Below are 24,633 nucleotides of genomic sequence, written 5' to 3'. Positions count from 1 at the left end.
TACAAATTCAGTGAGTAAAGATGTGTATTTTCACGAGTGAGTTTCAGTCCTGGTCAACTAGAAAGAAGGAACAGGACTCGACTGTCAGTACTTTTTATGTGGTCTTGGTAGTGATGTATGTGGGTGCTGCTAAAAGCAGTGGCCTGTCTGTGACAATCTGAGTGGCAGGAAGATGAGTATGCAGCATGTGTCAAGTGGGGAGAGTTTGAAAGACTTGAGACTGCTCAACCTGGAAAAGAAAAGGCTCAAGGAGAGATCTTGTCAGTGTGTATAAATACCTGATGAGAGGGAGTAAAGCAGACAGGGCAAAACTCTTCTCAGTCATGCCCAGTGAAGGAATAAGCAGCAATGGGAACAAACTGAAATACAGGGAGTCTGTTTAAACGTACAAAAAAAAAAAAAAAACAACAACTAAAACTTACTGTGAGGGCGACTGAGCACTGAGGTTGCCTAGAGAGGCTGTGGAACATCCATCCTCAGAGATATTCAAACCTGACAGGACATGGCCTTAATCAATCTGATCTAGCAGGCACTCCTTTGTGCAGGGGTGTTGAGGTAGATGATGTAGGTCCTTTTCCATCTCTGCCCTTGTGTGATTTTGTGATTATTTGAAAGAGGGACATGCTTGGGACATTCTGTGTGACAGCTTTAACACATTATTAATGTGACTTTTCTATATACAGGAATCAGTGAGTTTAAATCTGCAAGTCAGCAGAAAGAAGTGTACCTTGATTTAAAAGCTACAGGGTAGAAAAATCTCATTGAACAATTTGACACATTTCCTTGAAAATGTGAAATAGAAGATTCTAATATTCTAACTAAATTGAGATAAAAATATGCTGGCTGTATCACCTATCTAACCACTCAAAAATGGTTGAGAGTCACATTTAATCAGAAGCTGAAAGTCATTCAGGCTGTAACAACCAACCTAAGAAGATAAGTAACCTCCAGTAGTCATCTTTCCTTAACCTACTTGCAAGCTTTAGATACATCTGAGGCATTCACACACCCTATTCTACTTCCTCACTGCCTCTCCTAACTTCAAATCTCTGCTAGACCCTGGTAATTTCACCCCTGACAATAACTCTTAGGGCATCAGTCAGAAGGTTTCTCAATGCAATGGCCATGTTTCCTCTTCCTGCTTGGAATATGTGAGAGAAGTCTTTAGGACACACTAATTGTGCTGACTGGTGACCAGGAAGATGTTTCTTTTTATGCTGCACTGGGGAGCAGAGCTGGTCTTGATTCTCATCTGCTTTGTTCCTATCTGTTGACTCATTTATACCATTTAATACACTGACATCAAGCTAATTTTGTAGTCGCTTCTTTGACTGTTTTCACTCTCAGGAGCCAGAATGCTGGCTGATGTTAACTGTCATTGCTCCACACTGTGTCTTTGCTAACACTCATAAAAATTTATCTTTGAACTTTACTGTTCTGAAGCAGAAAAATTTTGCAAGCTTTATATTTTGTTTAAATAAGAACTGTGCACTGCACCTGGAAAACTTGTTGGTTGCAAAGGCATTCTGAGTTTCAACAGAAAACTCAAACACATTGCTGTGTCTAAGGTTTTATGCTGTCATTTTCCATGATGTTATATGTCTCACTAATAGCATCTTAATGTTAATAATGTTACATGTGGAAGACTTCATGAACTGAAAATAAATATAGGTATTAGTCCTTCTTAGCAATTAATTGTATAGTTAAAAAGATAACTAACTAAAATTGATTTAAAATAAATCAATTACCTAATTGAGTTAATTTTTAAATGGAAGCAGGGTTGTAATATCAAAATCACACCAAACTACAGAGGATTTCCACCATTTTTAATTGATTAATAGATTAATAATGTGACATTTTAGGTTTCATTTTTATTATCCAGAAAAATACAGCACTATCTACTGCCTGTCGTTTCTTATGTTTCCCTGTGTAATTAGTTTATTGTTGCTGTTGTTATTATTATTATGCTTCTCTTAACTGGCCATTTCATTTTTATGCTTTGCAATTAGCTGAAACCTTAAAAAAAAATAACAACAACCATGGAAATGAGATAGTAAAATAATGAGCTACATTACAATAATGTATTAGTAGAACTTATAAGGTGTATTAAACATAAACATTTTAATATATTATATTGGTGACAAATATGACGGAGACCAATTTAATAAAACAGATCCAGTGTTCTGACAAACATTAAGAATTGAATCTGTATCTTAAGATCTTCTATTCTGGCCTTGCTGTCATGAACTACATTTTCTTTATGGTAATCCATAATAAATAATCAAATAAAATATATTAAGCACTTTCAGTATTTTTGCATTAATTGAACTTTACTATTACTCCTATTTTTGAAACAGGTCAGATACAGTGTACTTATTTTGTTTTTTTCCAGAATGTTCTGTCATTGTGGACATGAGTTGTTAATAGTATATGGGTGTTTTCATTATTGCTGAGCAGGGCTTACACAGAGTCAAGGCTTTTTCTGCTTCTCACACCACCCCACCGGTGAGTAGGCTGGGGGTGCACATGAACTTGGGAGGGCACACAGTTGGGACAGCTGACCCCAACTGACCAAAGGATATTCCATAGCATATGACATCATGCTCAGTATATAAAGCAGGGAGAAGAAAAAGAAAGGGGAGGATGTTCAGAGTGATGGTGTTTGTGTTCCCAAGTAACCGTTATATGTGATGGGGCTCTGCTGTCCTGGAGATGACTGAACTCCTGCCTGCTGATGGGAAGTAGTGAATGAATTTGTTGTTTTGCTTTGCTTGTGTGCTCAGCTTTTGCTTTACTCACTAAACTGTCTCTACCTAAACACACGAGTTTCCTCTACTTTTACCTTTCTGATTCTTTCTCTAATCCCACTAAAGGGATGAGTGAGAAGCTGAGTGGTGCTTAGTTGTGGGATGGAGTAAAACATTATAACAAGTTTCAGGCAAGTTCAGAAGGAGTATAAAATTTCCTCTACTGCCCCTTCCCTGCTTTATGTAGGCCACTGAAGTGAACAAGTGTTTCTTGGTGACAATGAGTCATGTTTATAGATTTTTGCCTTCTTGGGAGCCAAATAAACTGATTTTGTGACACAGCCTCACCTCCTGCTCCAGGACCTGACTGCCAAGCTACAGCAGCAGGGACAAACTGCTTGACAGAGACAGCTGTAGGTGAGGATCTCATGTCCCACTTGACAAAGTAATGCAGAGTAAGATAATTTCCCAGGAACACAAAAGGTGTGTCCCTCATCCACAGACTCATATCCTCAACTGGCCTTGTTCCATCCCCAACCCCATTCCCATCACCATACCAATCTTTCCCAGGGCTGTGTCTGACCTAGTTCCCTTTGCTTGATCTGATGTTGACCTTCCCACTTATGGGCTGATGTCCCAGCCTGGCATGCCCCACGCCCATCCCCAAGGAGATGTCCAGTGTCGTGTGCTGGGGCTGCCCCAGCCTTCTCACTACCTGCCCTGCTCCCTGTCTGGGGCAGTGGGACAGGCAGCTTGCCACAGTCTCATTTCTCTACACAAACCTGTGCAGCATGAGGGACAAAAAGGAAGAACAAGAAGTCCATGGAGATCTGCAGAGGTACAGTTTTGCTGGGATTGTTGGGATTTGGCGACTTATTTCTCCAGTGTGTTTGGGGCAATATTTTGACACAGGTTCTGATGGGTATACTAGTGGTATGACAGCTAATGACAGCCTTGGCTGCAGTCATTATGAGCCAGGATAGTTTAAGATTCTGAGGGAAGTGGTATATGAATAAACCCCTTGGACCTCAGGAGAGTATATTTAATATATTTAGGCTTTTTTTGATAGGCTCAACCCTGAAGGGTCTGTCCTGAAGGGCAAAAGAGCCCAAATTACGAGATTTTTCTTTAAAGACAGCTTCTTCAAAACCTGAGGTTCTAGCCCTATGTACAAGAAAATCAGTGGGTAAGGCATGAGGCTCCTTGGCTGCACACAGTACTCTTCACTGAGCTTGAACACTAAGAAAGGACATGAAAGGCTGTGCTACCAAGGAGGGAAAGAGAAGCATTGTTCAGGCATACAAGAACAGAATTAGAGAAATCAAAACCTTTCTGAACAACCCCATACAATTCCACAGGCTGGTCGGTAGCTGAGGCTTCTCTTGGATGAAGGAAAAAACGAATCGGCTTGTGCTGACGGCTGTGTATTGGACTACAATAGCAAGAGCATAGCTTTCAGGTTTACAGAGACAATCATTCACTATACTTAGCACTTATTGAGACACATCTGGAATGTTGTGTCTGGATTTCAGGTCATCAGTTCTAGAGCTGAAGAAACTAGAGCAAATTCAGTGGAGAAGCATTAAGAATGTCGAGGACTAGAGCACATGTTGCAGGCTGAGAGAGCTGATTTTTTCAGCTTGGAAAACAGAAAGATAAGGGGAGATTTATTAATAGCTGAGAATTTTAACCACATGAAGGAGAGTTACCAAGAAGATGTACTCAGACTCTTCACAGTGACGTGCCTGAGATGATATGCACAAGCCAAGACAAGGGAAATTTTCACCAAGAAAAAAAAGTCCCAGTGAAGGTGCTTAAGCATCAGAACAGATTTTCCAGAGAGGTTTTGAATTATCAGTTGTTGGAAATATTTTGACTTGTCAAGGTCCTAAATAAGCCAAATCACATTGTGCGATTTGACCAAATGATTTCCCTTCCAGCAGCCTTATTGACTCTGATTACTCTATGATTAATCTAGTTTGAGTTAGTACTGAACATAAAAGTTGACTGAGCAAAGAACTGACAAACCATGGAACACATTCCTTGCACACACCTTTCATATAGTTGGTTGTGGGAAGTGACTAATTAATACTTCCTCACCTCGCCTTTCCCTTCCCTTCCCTTCCCTTCCCTTCCCTTCCCTTCCCTTCCCTTCCCTTCCCTTCCCTTCCCTTCCCTTCCCTTCCCTTCCCTTCCCTTCCCTTCCCTTCCCTTCCCTTCCCTTCCCTTCCCTTCCCTTCCCTTCCCTTCCCTTCCCTTCTTTCCTTTTTTTCCCCCAGTATATTTTTCATATCTTCTTTAAATAACTGACAAATAAATCCTCTTACAGGGTGGGGCTTCTTGGAGCCAAATCCAGTATGGCAGAATTATTTGGGGAGATATTTGCATTCTAAAGGGACTGTTTCCTGGAGAACAGTATTAAGAGTTCATGCGTATGCAACAGAAGCTGTAGGCTCAGGAAAGAGATGGAAGCAGAAGTTATTTCCTTCTAGTTAGACAGAATGAACCTCTGTCTAATCAGGCCATTTTAAGCTGCAGCTAAAGAAGGTATTGTGAGAATGGTAGAATTTACTTAGGTCTAATTCTACTGCACTGAGCTGAAACAGTCGTAACTTGAAAGTGACTTTCTATGAGTCTGCATCTTATAGATAATATTTGCAGCAGAAAATGTGTACCATTTCTTACATCTCTTGAAAAGTTGATTTTGTTTGTGTCAGAGAACAGAAAAAAATTAGGTAGGTTTATCATTAGAAAAATCTATTTCTTCTGTATCTTTATGGAATCATTTCAGTTGCATACAGATACCACCACAACTGAGAGATCACTAACTGACATATACAGACTGGAAACATATTTCAAGGATTATGCTGAAAATCTACCTACTTTCTAGATCTCAGAAAATAATAAGGAACCTGAAAACACAGAAGCTTAGGACCTGGTCAAATTAATTCAAATCATACTGAGAAGGTTTCAATGTTTTCTCAGTTGATATGTGCGTATCAGTTGATATCCACTCAGCTGATACCCACTCAGCTGTAGATATCAAAACATCCTGACACAGACACCTATACAAGCTGGTGTTAGGCTGCACAGTGAAAGGACAGAGTTACGTTCCAGCTACTTTGTTCAGGTACAGGATTTCTCTCTGTTGTAGCTGGTCAGAGGGAGAACAATAGTGAAGGAATGAGGAAGCCAGCCTTCCCTGTAAAGGAGGCTGACCTATGGGAGAGAGATATTAAGAAATGGAAAATATAGGATGTTTATTTAGAAAGCATCTGCATGATAAAGAATCAGTAAAATATAATCACCAGCATTCAGACAGAACTCTTTTCCTGCTGTCCATTTAGAAAGATGTCAAACAGTGCACTATAGAAGGAGAGGGAAAGCAAAGTAAATAGAAATTATAATCCAAATTTTATGGTCGGGGTTATGTCAGCCCAAGCCATGTTCAGTTATCAAACTTGTAAAAGATCCTCACCAGCACTGAATGTGAATACGGCATCATATCAGCCCTTCTTCAGAGTGTTGGGCTACTGAGGCCACTGTCAAAGTCACAGTGCCAGTAATAAAGATGCTTTTTAAAATACTCCTCTTAGATCCCATATGGCAGAACAACTGCACACCTGGCCACAGATACACTGCTTTAACTGTAAAGGGCATGCTGGCCATGTGTCAGTCTCAGACACTATGAGTTTTGTACCATCCACTGGCTAGAAATTGTGCCAGGAAAGCAAGTGATAGACATTGTCCAATTGATACAGGTGATTATTTTTCCATACTAGATAGGAAAAAGGATGTTACTAAAAATTTCCTGGGCACACAAGATTCATGCCCATGACCAGAGAGTCTGACATTTGTGCACGGGCAAATATTCCTCCTTATTTGCAGTGATAGTCTTTTCAAATTCAAATAATTAGATGCATAAGGCAGGAGTGCACTGAATGAGAGTGTGAGTCACATTTATATCTCCAATAAGTCATGAAAATAGCTTCACTTCAACCTTGTAATGGTTGTGTAAAAATATAGTCTGTGGACAGGCCATGTTGAATGACCTTGTGGATTTCCATAATGCTTTGGGTGACATATATTTTCAACACACTGAACTAATTGAGTGCTGAATGAGAAGAGTCTAACTCAGAGATTGCAGATTGAGATCTAGAAAAGAGGTCAGTTCTTTACATATGTACTTGAATTTTCCTTATATACAGTGAAGCTGAAAGTCCTTCTCTTGTTACCCACCATCTCAAGTCTCACTATGTTTCATTGATGCATACTAACTACTATCATCCACAACTAGACTTACTGAATCTGTTCTTATAGCAAGCTATGCTCAACATTTAATGATCCATAGCTGACAGTGACTGAGGGCCACTGAAAACAAAATGACTGTAGTGTGTGTGCACAGAATACTCCAGAGATAGTTACTGTAAGACACTGCTAGGATTTCAATACCAGGTCATGCATAAAATGCATAATTCTAACACAATTGTATTTAAATGCAGAGAGAACAGTTGCTCAGCCTTTAATTCTGGTGAGCAGTAATTTCTTCAAGCATATCTCAACAAGTGGCAATACCACTTGTTTTTGAGGTAATCTGATTATTTTCATTATAAAATCATGCTCTGATTTGCTCAGAATGTTGATAAACTTCATCTATTTGGGTATACAATTTCCATTCTCAATGATTGCTTTAGATTGATTTTCTTTGTGTTTTTATTTTCCTTTTTTTTTTTTTTAATTTTAATGTCAGATAAACCAGTTCATTTATCTCTAATAATAACAGTAGAAAATAATATATTGTTTGCCATTGTTAAGTTATTGTCAACCTTTTTTTAAGACATAGAATAGCATCACACTTTGGAGCAGTTAGTTAGAAATTGGTATGGAGTGGCCCTTGTTTGAAAGATATTCATTTAGTCTTCTATATGAAAATCTAGTCTAATCTGTTAGAAGTTTTTCAAAAATGAAAGTTAATATACAACATCAAGATAATTAGCAACTATTGTCTCAGACATCTTTGCTTATGCAGAACATTCTCTGTTCAAGGGAGGACTTTCCAATTTGCAGCTCCAGGACATCGTTACCCAACAATTGTAGATTTTCAATGCTATGTTTCTACAGATTCTCATACTGAGCACTGGTGGAAAGCAACTGTCTAGTTGAAGAGAAATCCAGTCCAGACCAGAGAGAGTAAATGAGACAATAGAATGGAAATAAACTTGTGGATTTAGCATTGAAACAGGCAAAGTGAGAAGAAAATGAAATTTGAGCCTTGATTTTCAACAACTAATTGGTCATGGAGACAAAGAATAGCAGTTGGAAAATTGTGAAAAGTCGGAGAGATTTCTTTTTCCCACGTAGCTCTCCATGTCATATGAAACATACTGCATGGCTTCAACAACAGAAATGCCCAGTGTTCTGACAACAAAGCTATGTATAAGTGTCCATCCTCATTTTATCTCTAGGCCATGAAGAAAAAGTGACATGGTGAAATCTCTTTTAAAGTATAAACTAAGGCAGACCAAAATAAGATTAAATCTGTAACTATGTATAACTGCCTGGGTGTTGGAGAGAGAGATGAGTATGATAGAAAACACAAAAAAAATCTTTTCTAGGGCACCTCGAATGTGAAACCTCTAGGCACTAAGAGAGCAGAAAAGTATTTCCTGTTTTCCAAGACATTAGACTATTGCTGAGCACCACAGTCCTTGTCCTTAGTAGACTTTAACAGTACTGTTTCTATGTATGACTGAGGGAAACTGTGGAGAGAAATTAGGATTAAGTAAGGGTCAGTAATGAACTGAAAAGTTTAACATACCTAGCATGCAATAACTAATTGTATTAGCAGCATAGGTTAATAGGATAATTCAGTGTGGAAGGAACCTGAGGAATTTTGTAGCCCAATTTCTTGCTCAAACCAGAATTAACTGGCAGATCAGATTAGGTTGCCCAGTCCTGTACCCGGTTACATCTGGAAAACTCTAAGGCTGGAGATTTCACAACCTGTCTGGGCAGTCTGCTCCAATGCTTGTCTCTTCTAATAGTAGCTAGGGGTTTGAAACAAAATGGGACTATTTACGTGATAAGACATGGAGGGGAAAAAAGCATTATAATTTATATAACTTTTTAAAACCAGGAAAACATTTTGTCAAGTATTAATAATGGTGATAGAGCACCTGGACAGATTCTAATTCCTCTGTGTGCTGAACAGCAACCTACCATGTGAGAAAAACACCTTGCACAACTTGAAGAAAATCCTTTTACCTCAGAGAGATGTGGAAGTGTTCTGAGAAGACCTGCATCACCAGCTCCAGTGGAATAAGACTCAGTTCTTCATGGACAAGGACATCTGTGTTTTGCCCTGAAGATGCCGTGAAAATTATTTTCAACGAAGAATGATGTGTTTAGTAGATCTTGGTAACACTGACACTGACCTACAGACTATATAATTTTCTTTTTCTTACTATTGCAAATGTCTGGGGAAAAAATAAAAAATAAGGTATGCTTTGCCCTCTCCAAAGTGTGCTGCTAAACTGCAATCAGTCTCATACTTTAGCATAATTAAAAAAAAAAAAAAAAAGTAGAGAAGTCCCTCAGGTTTCTCAAAATTGCTATCAGTAGAATAAGTTTACACTCCAATTCAATGAAGTAAAACAGAAATTCACAAGAAGGAAATTATTCATGGATTCAATATTACCATCACATTGCTAATGGTTTAAATAAATTATTGGTATACAGATTCCCCTGGCTGTTTAAAAATAGCAAGAGTTTCTCCACTTATTCATGTTTAATGTTGTTCAGTGAATTAGGGTGAATCTTTGACCCTGTTAATGCCTTTTTAGAAATGAGATGGATGTCTAGAATTTTAGGAATCACACAGTTCTATTATAGCAGCTATATAAAAATACTCAGACAAAAAGACTTACAAAATAATTGAAACCTCTTAGGGCTAAGGCTTTTTATCTGGTAGGGTTCTAAACAGAAAGTTTTGAAACAGTGTTTGTATGTATATATATGTGAATGCACATGTATATCAGTGCACATAATACAACAGAGGTGTACAAAACAACACCATACAAAACAAGATCACCACAGGTTATTCATTGACAAGAAAATACTAGGAGAGTCTATTATTTTTTATGTGTTGGAAAATAAATAATTGTCTCCTTTCTGAAGGGTCTTGTAACTTGTTCCCTATTGTCTCTTTTTCCACTCTGCCTGAATCACCAAATGCCCAACTCTGTGAGCTTGGGGATGACCAACAAAATCCCAGGTCAAGCCTATGACACAAGCAAGTTTTCCCATATTTCCTGTGCATTGCGGTAGACAGATTGTTACAAAAGCATCTGTACAACAGACCTCAACAGTAGGAAGAGAACCAGGAAAAAAAAAAAATATTCTTAGTTCTTGCACATTTCTTGTATTTGGTTCTTTTGATTCTCTTAATCTCTCTGAAGGAGAAGGTTCTGGGTTGGACAGGGGGTAAGCAAAGCAAATTGATTATCCACATAAATCGACAACATATATTTTCTGGGAGAAGAAGAAAAGACTTTTATCAGACTGTCTTTCTCTGAGCTATATCTTTTGATTGGAGTGCAGCTCATTAAGTGGTTTGATATGGAGAGTTGTATCAAGTTGTGGAAGAAGTCAGATATCTTCTGTAGCTGCCACTGTAGACTCTGAACTATAGCTATACCCTTGGTGCTGTTTTGTGTTTCACATTCAGGGTTGCAACTCCTCATGTCCTCATGCTTTTATGTCCTTTCTGTCCTGCCAGGGGATTCTTCCGCGATTTTACATTTAGACCTGACACATAAATATTTTAATTGCTATATGAAATTACATTATGAAGTCAAGATACATGTTTACGCTACTGAAAATAATCAATAAATTTACTGACAGGAGATAAAAGCAATTAACTTGCATTGTTATTTTGTCTTTTTAATTTTAAAAAGTCTTTCACAGTCCCTGGTTATGCTGATTGAATTCAGAGATGAAAATATTCTGTCCCTGTTTTGTATAACTGACAGCTTAACTGTAGGGAAAAATCTTGCAGAGTATTGCTGGACCCATCAGGAATATAAGCATATGTGACTTGCAGAGTGGTAAATGTTTTCAAACACCACTTTCTGTGTGTCTTCTCGCCAGTCCTCCCCCAGTTCCCATTATGCGTAGGCCTCCCAGAATGTACCTACATCACTTACTGACACAGAAATCCCTGAGCAAGCAGAAACTTTCTCTTCTGTAAAACTAAGTTTAAGCAATAGAACTATCCTGACTCTCAATTTAGAGAGTGCTTCTTATTTTCCTAATTGTGGAATGTGCTGTAAGCGTAGATGTCCACCTTAATCAGAGTGGTAAAAGTATGTTCTCAGATTTTAAGAAATGAAGGTAAATGTTAGTTTTATATTTTGTCCTGTTCCCTAGGCATTATAATGATGATCATGAACAACAGAAACCATTAATGAACTGTTTTCGTCTTAGCTATGCTACAATTTCTGTGGAATTACTTATGAAACAAAGTAAGAATAGCCCCAAACAAAATGCTAAAAAGCTTTATAATTATCAACATTTTCAAACTGGAACCAGGTGTTTAGAAGGTATTTCCTGGAATTTGTGGGCTTCTGTGTGTTTGTCAACATAAAATACAAAGCATGATAACTTATCTGGAATTACGTAGCATTAATTTAGCTTTTAGAGAGGTATAAAAAATACATCAAAAAGCTATGTGCAAAGGCTTGCAATGTTTCTATGCATCTGAATAGCTGCCCAGCATTGTGGTTCAACAAGTAATTAATACTGATGGTTGAGTAACGGTTTGGAGGGTAACAATTATAAGACTTTTATTACTGAGAGAATATGTAACATGGCTTTTAAACCACAAATAAAGAAACATGGTCAGCTACCCCAAATTGCAATGGTCAATATTTTTCATATTTTTCATTACATTTTATGCATTTTCATACTTTATACAGTGATAAGAGTTTTTTCTTACGATATTAATATTTATGTGCTTTTATTATTGCCAGAAAGCCACTGTCTTCTCAACGGTCAGATGAGGTTGTCTGCAAATTGCAGAGTTACGACATTAGTTCATTTATTATTAATAGAGCTCATAAATACTCACACCATCCAAAATAGCCTTAAACAATTGCACTTGAACATGATCTGAATTCTTTTCTTCCCCAGGGAGTTCTATTTTCTGGTATATAATTAGGTGTCATCAGCTGTGACGGGAAGAACTCTACTCCACCCCATTTCTTACAATACATGACAGATTTTATAGCCTACAGCTACTAAAATATTTGACCAACTAGAAAACAAAATCAAGAAACACAGAGAGGTTATCATTTTTAACAAAAATATAATTAGGTTAGTTACTAATAAACTTTTTTTTAAGTCTGCTTTCTACAAAATTTGAAAGACTATTCTTGAAAGAGATAAAGTCCAGCAAAACCTTGCAGCAAATTTAAAGTCAGTTGTTGTAAGTGACCTTGAAAAACATTTGATCTGTGAATTATACTAGTCCTTGTACATATTCTTGTGGTTTAACTCCAGCCTACAACTAAGCACCATGACAGCTGCTTGCTCCCTCCCCCACAGTGGGATGGGGAGAGAATTGTAAGAGTAAAAGTGAGAAAACTCTTGGGTTGAGATCAAGGTAGTTTAATAGGTAAAGCAAAAGCCATGCATGTAAGCAAAGGAAAACAAATAATTCATTCACTACTTACCACCACAGGCAGGTGTTCAGCCAACTCCAGGACAGCAGGGTTCCATCACATGTAACAATTACTTGGGAAGACAGACACCATCACTCTGAACATATCCCCTTCCTCCTTCTTCCCTCAGATTTATATGCTGAGGATGATGCCATATGGTGTGGAATATCCCTTCAGCCAGGTTGGGCCAGCTGTCACAGCTGTGTCCCATCCCAGTTTCTTGTGTAGTTGGCATGGCACAAGAAACTGAAAAGTACTTGACGGCTTAGCAACAACTAAAACATCAATGTATTATTAACATTATTCTCATTTCCTTCTAAATCTAGCCACTAGGAAGAAAATTAACTCTATACCAGCCAAAACCAGGACAATATCTGAACGAAGAGATTAATAAATAAATAGCTGGAGAAAACATCATCCACAGCTGGATGCTCTGCTCCTAATTTGGAGGTTTGCACTCCTTTGCACTGAAAGCACACTACAGACTCATACAAAGAAGGAGATTTTCACTGGGGATATTTTTCCTTAGCATAGCAAGCTCTGAACTGAAGATATTTCCTCATTTTGTTGACTGGCCTGTTTATGCATAAAGGAGGCAGGGAAAGACAGGTCACACAGTGTGGTCAATACTTCCTGCAGCAACTCAAGGCAGCCATCATACTTGTGAATCAGTCTCCTGAGCTGTGATCCATCATAGAAACCTTAGTTTAAGTCCAAGCCCAGAACCATTATTCTTGCCTTCTGAACACTTCCTTGTTCCTTAAAGGTGACTCTTTCAACTTATGAGCTAAGAATGTAAGTACATTAGATTTTCAGCATGGAGTATTAGCTAAGTATTTCTTCATTTGATATTCAAAAGCATACAGTCACACTGTAGTTAAGACAGAAACAAGTGTTTGTCATACACAGAAAAATTAAGTCAGACAGAATAAAAATAAAAATGGTTAAGATTAAAAGTGAGGGGGCAAATCTGTTTTGACAAGGTGCTGAAAGGAACAGGCCACATGAAATTTTGTCTGTTCAAAACAATACTTAAATTCAAATAGATTCCTTGAAGGAAAAGAGGTAACAACCTCTGCAGTGGGATAAAGACTTGTAACCCTGGCATTGGAGGAAGAGTATGAGTAGTTTTATTCCAAAGTCATTATGAAGCCTTTTTTTTTAAGTAGTTGAGATGACTATACATAGGCTTTTGAAGGAGTAATTAAAAAAATACAGAGAAGAATAAATGTCCTTTTACAAGGAAATTTGGCTTAATTTTTCTCATATAACAATTAAATTGACATTTATTGAAGCTAAAAGTTTTTATTTCAATAGGACCCTGTGAATATACTTCTTAAGTGGTTTGAAGACTGAGGATTGAAATTGAATGTGTTTGTTTTCTGGTATTTTAATATAAAATTAATCTTACATTAAAAGGCATCTTTCAGAAGGAATGGCAAACAACCAATAAGACATTCTCTTGGCACACTTAGGTTTGGTCTAATCATATTGGCAAAAAAATCAAGATGAAACGTAGATGAAGGAAAGGGAACCTACTGGGGAAAAAATAACTGAAAAAGAGACGCATCTGACATTGATCAGAACTGTGGAAAAACCTCTTAAAGACAAATAAATTTATTGCTTCTGCTACTGAGATTTAAAAAATAAGATATTTGAAACACTCCCTTCACAGTCTGTGGACTCCTTTGTGCACAACTATAATTGCTATTATATTTCTCTTGCAAAGAAGTATTCAGTGGCAGAAACTTTAATTAAGAGAATCAATGACATTGTTATCTGTTTTTCCTTGAAAATAATAATATCTTAAAACCAAGATCTTAGAAGAATTTGAATTAGACTTTAATTTAAACACAGAACTGTATCATCTATTTTGCCCGTATTGCTGCATTAGTTTAATATAACTCATTAGAAGTAAAATAAGGCAGTATAATGTAACACATAGTAGAGAAGTGATTTCTGGAAGCTGCTGGGCATACCTGTTCGTAGCAGTTGCACATCACCCTCACATCCGAAGCCTTCAACAGGGCATCTGATGGCTCCTTAGCACCTTTTTTTGCCTCATTGTGCCTGTACCCAAGTACACACCTAGGTTGGTGTCAAGCTGGTGACAGTCACATCCTCCCCTACCCCAGAGCAGGGTGACTTCACCTCCACCCAACTGGAGAGGTAGGAGGGGTGGGACACTCAGTCTGTTGACAGGATCCTCAATCAAAGGAGGTGCCCAGAGAAGTTGAGAACCTTCTGGACCATGTTGTAATGCCCACAGCCAGATCTGACCAGGCTATAAAACGGGGTCCCTGCCAAAGACCACCTTAGAGTGGTCTTCTCAGAGCAGCGGGTCTGTGAGCTGGAGTTCCTCCCCTTAGACTGGGACACAGTCTAAGGAAACTTCTTGGGACTGAGAGGGCCTCACCTCCTCTGGTGGTGAGTGGTTTTTTACTGGATATATCCTTGAGTGAGTCCTTGTCTAACCCAGGCAAGTGTGAGCCCTCGCCTAACCCAGGTGAGTGATTATTTCTTGTGGATACTCTGGAGTGAGTGGTCTCTAGTTTTGTTTCTTTTGAGTGTAGGAGTGCATGTTGTGAATCCCCATTATTCTTATGTTGTCATACCCCAATAATCTCCTGAACTGGTATCTGGATGTGTATTTTATGTTGTTGGAGTGCTAAATAATTGTATAAAACCTGATTTTAGTTGATTTATTTGTCACACTTTTCTAGCTAGAATAATGTCTATTTTGGAACTTGTTGGTCCACCTAAAGTTGACTTTTGGTGTGCTTCTGTGACACCATTAGTATAAAGAATTCTTCAGGTCACATTTTTCTGTGAGAACAGAGGCTCTTGGTATGTCTGTTATTCACATGCACAGACAGCCAATTCACCAAACTTAAGTATAGAAAAGACTATGTAACAAAGTCTGGGTTTTTTTGGATAGGAAGTAGTTGGAGTTAAAATAGAATTTCATTTATTAACTGCTTGGGGTTTTGCACTTAAAGAAAAAAATCTGCTTCAATTATTGATGAAAAAAAATAAAACTAAATACTACAAGTATCAGGATTGTAAAAAATTATTTGTGCATGATTGAAAGATCAATGTATAGTTGGTTCCAAACAAATCTTCCCTTTTTCTTATTCACATTTGCACACAACAGAAGAAGGAATTTCATTTAATGTCTGTTTTTACATTATATTTTGAAGAACATTTCTTAAGGAATTCTCATCATTCATTGTAGCCTTTATGCCATCTCCTCGGTTAAGCTATTGCAACTGTTTTGAAGGTCTGTGTCATGGGACTGAAAAATTGATCGACAGTAAAAGGAAGTCATTTTCCCTATTTATTTTTAACCAAGGGAAATGAAGATAAGGAGTGGCAGCTATGTAGGGACTGCCTGAATCAGCATAGGCACTGAAAGAAGTGTTTATCAAACCATAGCCTTTCATGTCTTATTCTGTTACATATGTGCAAAAACATGAATTTAGAGTTAATTCAATGGTGATTGCTCACTAACTGCAACAAGACTAAATGAAGAGTACACACGCACAAAAAACCTAATTCCTTCATCATATCCTTTTTCTTATCTCCAACTATTATCAAATCCTGGAGTAGGTCTTAAAATAATGTTAGGAGGAACCTAATTTTAATATATATTTAATAAAAATTTTACTTGGGCTTCAAAGCATTATAAGACATGGAATATCATGCAAACCTCTCTAAGCAGAAAGCAGAGACAATAAAAACCATGAGAAACTATAGATACTATGATAAAAACAACTCTACCAGTGTAGTACATAGCCAACAGACCCATACTGTATTTTCAATGTATCTCTTTGTTGTTCCAGAGTTACAAATAGGTCTTGAAATGTTATCTTCTACATCCTGGAGATTTTGATAAAACATCCTCCTACTCTCAAGAAGTGTAATTATAACTCATACAGTATGATAATGAGCCTCACAAATCCCTGAAAGAGATCCCTGTGTCAGCCTCTCTTGGTGCTAAATATATTCAGAGCTCTGTTGATCTGACAAAACTAGCTCTAATAAAAGAAGTGTAGACTGTAACATGCAATAGTCTTTTGACATGAGTACTTTAAAAAAGTCATCATAGCATTAATGAAGGGAGATTTTTATGTGTTTTTTACTGCATGGACACAACTCTTGTAGTTACACTACAATTATAACAATCAGGAAAGGCATTAAAACAAATTTTTGCTATTTCATAAAATGTAAATTGTGGTGATTAGAAGTGAAAAAACACTTATTGCTTGAATTCTAATATATCACGATAACACATGCTGTTCTCATTGCATATTTTTGGCATGGAACTCCAAACAAACAGATTGCAATAGTTTACTTGAAACTATAAAAAGACATCTCTCAGACAGCATGGATAACAGGTTACCCATACACAGAGATCAACAAATGATGATTGGCAAACACAATCAGAGAATCAAAAATTCAGCAGAAATATATATTTAAGTGTCTTATAATTTCAAGTTTCTCAGAAATTTGGGTTCATAACACTTTGTAGAGGTTTTAATGATTACCAGGCTTTGCTACAAACAAAGTTAATAGCGATTTTGACTTTGCTGACTGGTCAACACAATTGTTTCAGGAAATCCCATATGATTGTGTTAAATTACACTGTATTAAGGCAAAATCTCAAAATATTTTTTTCTGAGTAAAATGTATATTGAAGTTCAAAAATGAAAATAATTCAAAGAACTTAGAGGATTGTCCTGGTTTTGTTAAAAAACAAGTTTCTCTATTAGTGAATTTGCCTGTCAGCTAAAGCCTTCATATGAGCTGCGTTTTCCTGGAGAACCAGGCACATGTTTTGGTAAACATAGCAATGGAATGCGAAGTTATTGATAAGCACGGATGGACATCTCACGAGAGGGGCAACGAGAAACCGGTGACCAAGAGACTGACCAACTGTGTATAACATTCCATTCACATTAATACTTCATATAAAGTGGGAGATAACGAGGATCTTGTCCCTTTTCCCTTCTGCTTAGGGCCAACATTAGGAGAGGACCTTGCTGGTTGTCCCTGCGAACTAAGGCCTAGTGAGAGACTGAATCCAGTTCCGGTTGGATACAGAGTCTAATCCAGGACTTTGGGTGCTGGTTCTGCAGTTGCTGAGACTTTCAAGATTGGTTTTGTATATTTTGTATTATTCTCTCTATTCTTATTAGTAGCATTAGTAAAACATCTTTAATTTTTCCAACTCTCTTCTCTCTGTCCTTCTTTCCCTCCCGATCGCCTGTCCTTAGTGGGAAGGGGGAAGAGGGAGGGGCAAAAGGGGGAAGTGTGGGGGAGAGGAGGTTAACAATACATCTGCCAGGGTTTGATTGTCACCCCACAATCTTAACCCTCGACAAGGATATAGGAAAAAATATTTCTTATCTAGGTAATATGCATAAAATACTTTCTTCTTATTTCCCCAATTTTTAAAATTTATTTTCACCATTTTGGTTAAAAAGTCTAGTCATATATGCCCTGATAACTGTTTTATTTTGATATTTCTAGTAACCTTTGTCCCAATAACTTGAGTTTTAAAGTTGAAAGTTATGAAAACACTTGACACTCTTGTAGATTCAAGAGAAGTTCCAACTGAACAAATACTCTGTGCTCAGGGTATCTCATGACACAGTCGATCACCAAAGCTTGGCAGAGATAGTAGCACCAGTACCAAAAGCAGTGCAAGTGCCTCACTGAGGCATTGCCTATGTCAATTAGCATTGCTAATTCATCTGCACTGATTTTAGTGTCTGAATTAGTATTCCTTTACAGTGCCTTTCTGTGCCAGGTGGCTCTCCTGACTGACTTGACAGGAGCCTGAACATCTCCATGCTATTCTTCATGACAGAGTGCAGGTTCACCTGCTAGCCCTAGAACACTTGCTGGAAAAATCTCTTATCTGACTCTTTTACTTGCCTCAGTAAGAGGACAGTTAGAAGGTTTTGAAAGTCCTGTTCTTCAGTTGTGTTGTAAAGTAACATTTCACCTTCAATAAACATGATTTCTTTTCTGAATAATCACTCAGATAAAAAATATTAAATTATATAAAATAAAAGAAAAAAACACCCAGTTAAGATTATTTAGATTTTTTCCCCAAATCTATTAGATTATTAGTTCCGATTCCAATGTGAAACAAAATTCAAAGCTCATAGATGGTATATGAATACAACCCAAGACCACAAATACCACATGCCTTATGGACTAATAATTATTAATAGATTGTTTTGGTATTTTTCAGTACAACAAATGGTTGAAGAAGTATATACTTTCTTCTCCTTTTTCTGTCCTGATTTTGTTCCAGTTAAATACCTTCAAGATAAATTAGAAAACATTTTAAATTCTTTTAAGGAACATTCTTGGCAACAATGTGAGCTTGAAAACAGACTTTTCAGGGAAATTCCTTTAGTACTTTTCAGACATTTTTATACATTCTGTAGCTAAAATATACTAAGAAAAACGTTCATTATTTCTATAACTACTTCAGTTGTATACTCAGGGAAATACAACTTTTTATCATGGTTGAGCTTAATGCAGGATCTAACAAAAGAAGGAAGTGAAGGTGACTAAAACAGGGTTCTACATCAAAAAAACTCCATTCAGCTGGTGCCTGATCAAGGATGTTAAAATTCCATAGGCCATGTAAATTGGATTTAAAAAGACAAATAGGAAAGCTGGATACAGTAATTGAGGACTCATTTGTTTTGCACAAAAGTAGTATTTGCTTCAACATATGTGGTTGCAACCATAAGTATGGAGGTCTTATTGAAATTATTCTCTCCAAGTTCTTTATTATATATGTGAATAGGGACCAAACAGTGTCTTTACTTGGATCCTAGTCCATAAGCCAAGCCACACTAAGTGAAAAGTAAGCCCACCTATCTCATTTTTTACATAAAAAGCAATAAATTGCAACTTTTATTCCTCTCATAATCTGTTCTCAGAGGGCAAACATTTAGAAGTAAACACTAAAAATATTATTGCAAAAGATATTTAAAGCATAATTTTGGAGTTATCCTTTTTTTTGCTACATTTGTGTTTAATCTTAGCTTTATCATTACAGCAAAAGAGGTGAGTTCTGTTATGACATTGCATTTATTTCACTGATATCTTTAAAAAAAAAAGTTGGTGAAATTCAGGGGTTGTAGTTGAAAGTATTTTATATTCATCGGGTATGTGCTGTCCATATTGAGTTCAAGTAACAGTCGTAAAAAGCAAATCCAAAAATAAACCATTCTGAAGTGTCTGATTAATGATTGAACCTATTAAGATGACAGGTATTTTCAAGGGACTACCCAAAGAGTGAGATAGTTGATGCATTAGCTTTCCATTTTAACTTAGAAACAAGTTGTGAGTACATCAAGTGTATGGTGTTCTCTGGTCATTGTAAACAAATCGAAATTCACAATTAGAGCAGTACAGAGCTCGTCCTGGTGGAGGTGTCACATTACAGGTCAATGTAAGATGACTGCATAGTTTAACAATGAATACTTGTGAGTAATCAGAATAATAGTAATAAAATTATGTGTGACTCTAAACATCCCACAAATACCATGGCTGGAATAAAAAGCATAGCTAACTGCAACTTAATGTAAAGAATATTCCAGCATCATTACTAGGAATGATCCATGTTCAACCTGTAACAGTAAGTTCTTTTTTTCGTCCTGGACCATCTCACATATCAGAGCTCTCCTGTTTATGATTAAGTCTTCAACACAAAAGGTGGTTCATTTTACTTTTTCACATTTAAGTTAGATCTCATTCTCTTATTGAAACAGATACACCTATAAAGGCATGGGTGAATCTATTCAACAAAATCAGGGTTGCACTGATCTTCAGGGAAGTTTCGCCAAGATTTTATCCATTATGGTAATCCTTATTTTTTTATTGACTACAGGTCTTGGCCAAAGATTTGTTTCTCATTTGCACACAAGTTAGTAAAAGTCAGTTCCTGTCTCAGTGACCTTTACTTTGTATGGAGACATGAGAGATGTTATAAATACATATAATGTGGAATTTTAGCAAGAAGCTTTATGATCCAAGTCACTCAGAAAAAAAAAAAAAAATTGTGAAATACAAACATGCATTAGAGAAGACAAACCGAAGTAACAGTAACTTCTGCAATTTTTATGCTCTAAGACTGCTCTTTTCATTCAGCAGGGTGAGTTAGAACAAGGTTTACTAAACCTTTTTACTGAAACTTGGTTTTATTTCTCGTATATGGAAAATATTATTCTCTCACTTGTATACTATGTTGCACTACGTAAACAAGCACATAGACAAACTCCTCAATCTTCCCACTTCAAGGCTGTATAATATTTTTAATGTTTAGGTTTGATGTTTGGTTTTGTTTTTTTTTTTTTCTGGTGGACTAAAAATATCCTTAGCATTTTGTTAAATATGCAAAAGGCATTTTGAGAGCAATCACAATTTAAAAGCTTAGATTAAAAAGCTTGTAAAAGACATGTAGAATCTTACAAATGTGGAGCTGCAAAGGAACTGAGAATATCACATCATCTTGCTTGGAGGCTGGAACAAGTGTATTTACACCAATCTTAACATTAATGTATCAAAACTACTCTTTAAAATCTCTAATGAGTGGCACTTCATGAGCAATATACGCAACCCATTGTTAACTGTAACAAAAATGTGTTCTTGATATATAACAGAAATCTCTCCTACTGCAACCTATTATTTTTTTTTTGCTTTTGGCAGCAGCATTGACAAAAAGTGGTTGTTCTCTGTACAACTATTTGTATATTGGAAGACTGTTACCATGTCACCCCAATGTTCTCTTTTCAAGACTAAATAAGAAAGGCTCTTCTTTTTTTTTTTTTTTCATTCAGGCTTTTCTTGGTGGTCATATTTTCAACATCTATTAACATTTTGTTGCTTCTATTCTCTTCCCCTTCATTCCTTAGTGCTCAAAACTGCATTCAGTAATCCTGTCAAGGATTCATAAATGCTGACTAGAGTGAAATAGTTACTCTATATGTCTCAGGACTCACATACTTTAAATCATCCTTTTTCTGCTGGTTTTGCAACACAGACTAATGTTCCATTTGCAACCCATTGTAATCCTTAGACCCTTTTCTGCCGTATATCCGCCTAGTGAGCCATACTGTATTTCACATTTTCTTTCACTTACTAGGCAGTTGCATCTGTCTTTGTTATGTTCTATTTTACTGCTTTGTGTCATTTCTCCAGTTTATCAAAATAATCCTGAATATAATTCTACCTTCCAGAATGTCTACAACCTTCCTGGTTAACCTTATCCACAAATACTAGTCTTTCAATTGTAAATGCAAGTATTGCATAATGCTGCACTCAAGTATTTATTTCAGTCTGACAGTGAACAGATGCTAATATGTCTCTGCTAAGTGATTCAACTGATTTCACAGTAATTTCCAGTGAGAATATATTTCCATACTTCTGACAGTGTCATATGGAATCGTCACATGTCAACAAAGTATGTAAATATTTCCCTATTACTCACTTGTTTGTGCTGTCATGGGAAGATATCAGATTGGGTTGTTGTGATTTGTATCTCTGTTGTGATTTCAGCAACCCTATTGTGGTTGCTTTTAATTAACTTCAGATTTTCTAGGTATTCAGAGAGAAAATCACTGTTTAAATATTTAGTGTAGTATCATTCCATGTATAAGCTAGGTAGATGATACATAATAATCTTTTCCTTTTTAGCTTACTAGTTGTGTTTTTCCATTAGATGCCTCCTCAGCCTTTATCTGTTCTGAAAAGTTCTCAAGGGTGACTGCTAATGGTTCAGAGAGAATTTTAGCTCATAAATACTTTAGGGAAAAATATTGTTAATTCGTTGTGATTTGAACAGATCTGTCTCATCTAAGGATTTTTCTGTCTGTTAACCATTTCTGGCTTATAGTTCTAGCACTTAGTTGCTAATATTAATCATGCTAAGCTTCTGGTCACAATTAACCTTTTTGGTGAAGAATGAAGAAAAAATATAGTGAAGATTTTGCACTTTGTTATGCCATCTATTTTTTGGTCCTTTTTTCTGTAAAGTAATAGACATTTACTTTCTTTCATCTTTAATGAATTTGTGGAACTTTTTCATATTTCTTTCTATGTAAGTTTCTTGTGCTGTCTTTTTGTTTCTTGACCTTTCTAAGTTTGTTCATGCACACTTTCATCTTTATTGTTAAGAGTGCCGGAGTACCTACACATTTAATGGAGTGAATTCTAAAACAGATAAGAAGGCTGAGTCCTTTCAATGGCAATAGGAATCTCACCATTGACTTGAATGGAGAAGGGATTTCATCCTAAAAAGCAAAGGTTTTTATGGGCCCCTCCAGGCAGAGCAGTGCCATGCACAGAATCCCAAACCGCCTCTGCAATGAAGGGCAGCATAGTCATGTTAATGCCGCACTCCACCTGTCTAATTAGGCCTGCCTCTCAGTGGGAAACTCTGATTCATAGTTTGTTAGTGTCTCTGCATGGAGCTACTCTGTCCCACAATTTTTCTTTTATTTGTTCAGATAAATTTATTCATAACTAATCTCTGAAAGCAGTACCACTGAGGAAGATATCCTCAATATATTGTAAATAATTATTTGTAACCTTAAAAAATAATGCGTATGATAAATACACTCATTAATTACGGTCATATTTTGCTGTACATTATTTTTAGTTGATCCTTGGTTTTTTCTCGTACTGGACAATACAAACATTAAAACCAGTACTTACGAATCACAAAGCTACCAAGCTCTAGAAATATTTTTTTTTAATATTTTCTGCCAGAAGGCTATTATGTTTAAATCATTACATTTTATTTTCTTTTTATGCAATTGCTTACGTGGCAGTAGTTCCCCAGAGGACAATGCACATACTTTATAGGAGACTTCTGCAGAGTTTCCATGAAGTCTTTGTTGATATAATCTGTCTCCTGAAAATAAGATAAAAGCTTTTGCTTTTCAGTTTGCCCATAGTGAACCAACAAAACATAAATATTAGAGGCCTGTAAATGTTTGTCAATCTTGTAAACTTTTTTAAAAAAATAAAGGAAAACTTTGTGATAAATGGAGATAATTGAAAGAGAGCATCCTTTCACTGCACTTTATAAATTTATAGTCAGCTTTGCTTTAACTTATGTGTTCAGACCAGTTTCTTTCCTGCCTTGATTATTTTAGGTTTTGGTTTTTTTCTCTTCCTTTGTGGGAAGAATCAGATTGGCATACATTAAAGAAATGGAGTTCAGGCCAACCACATGCTGCCTTAAGAAGACACATTGTACAGGTTCAGCTTTCTGGAAGAGTCACTGAGAAGGATCACACCTCTTGACCTCTATCATTACATTGAGAAAAACAGTATTTACAATCCTATATGCTACAAACACGGAATATATTCTACATGATCATCTAACTTGCAATAAATCCTTTTGAGATGATAATATTTAAATACAAATCTTTATTTGTTTACCCTGATGCTACTGGGAAGTATACAGATAAAGTCCAGTACAGCTGTTATGAATTTGGAATGCCCCAGTGGCTCCAAGGGAGCTAAATGTATTTGTGAAAGTTCTGGAATTGCCTTCATAAGAACAAAAGACAATTGGAATTTGTATTAGTTAACCATTTCCTATAAAGAAACACAGACAGTTAACATTTACCACTACAGTACTGTACTGCAGTATAAAACATGGTACCCAAGAGTAAATATAAATATGAAAGAATAAAGCTTCTCCTCCTAAATTCTAATAAGCCCATGGTTTTTGTGCAACCACCATCTATTTATCTTTTCATTGTATTTTTATCCTTATGAACCTGCAAACAGTATCAGAATGCTATACATACACATGATGGATTATTGCTATTATGCTCATGAGAACAGCAGGCATGAAGTATAAGAACAGAGTTCAGCCAGCAAGTATTATATAAATTATGTATAAGCAGCTTTTAGTGTTGAACAGTTTGAAAAGTTCAGTAAGTGCATGCAACTGAAGGAAATAAGCTAATCCTATCTCACCACAGGAGTATTTCCTTTAAGAGTGTACATAAGACTCTTTTCAACATGCTTAAAAAGTGTATGGAAGTAGCTCATTTTAATTATGTAAGCAAGACACTGCTCTGGACATAAAAGCATGAAGTTTGCAGGACAGTTCTAAGGTTTGA

The 24,633-nt window shown here is 36.6% G+C and overlaps 1 protein-coding gene across 1 annotated transcript in view; it reads right to left on the bottom strand.

Moving 5' to 3' along the window:
- Nucleotides 1-12,561, bottom strand: part of LOC139827905 (uncharacterized) — a 47,966-nt gene extending 35,405 nt beyond the window's left edge. Inside the window, exon 1 of the mRNA XM_071808348.1 lies at nt 12,479-12,561. The gene's annotated coding sequence lies outside the window, so the exon portion shown is untranslated. The remainder of the gene's footprint in view (nt 1-12,478) is intronic.
- Nucleotides 12,562-24,633: the final 12,072 nt, after the last annotated feature.

This window comes from Patagioenas fasciata, chromosome 4, assembly GCF_037038585.1.
Source record: "Patagioenas fasciata isolate bPatFas1 chromosome 4, bPatFas1.hap1, whole genome shotgun sequence".
NCBI lineage: Eukaryota > Metazoa > Chordata > Aves > Columbiformes > Columbidae > Patagioenas > Patagioenas fasciata.
The sequence above is the reverse complement of the archived record's forward strand: the minus strand, read 5'-3'. Positions and strand labels throughout refer to the sequence as shown.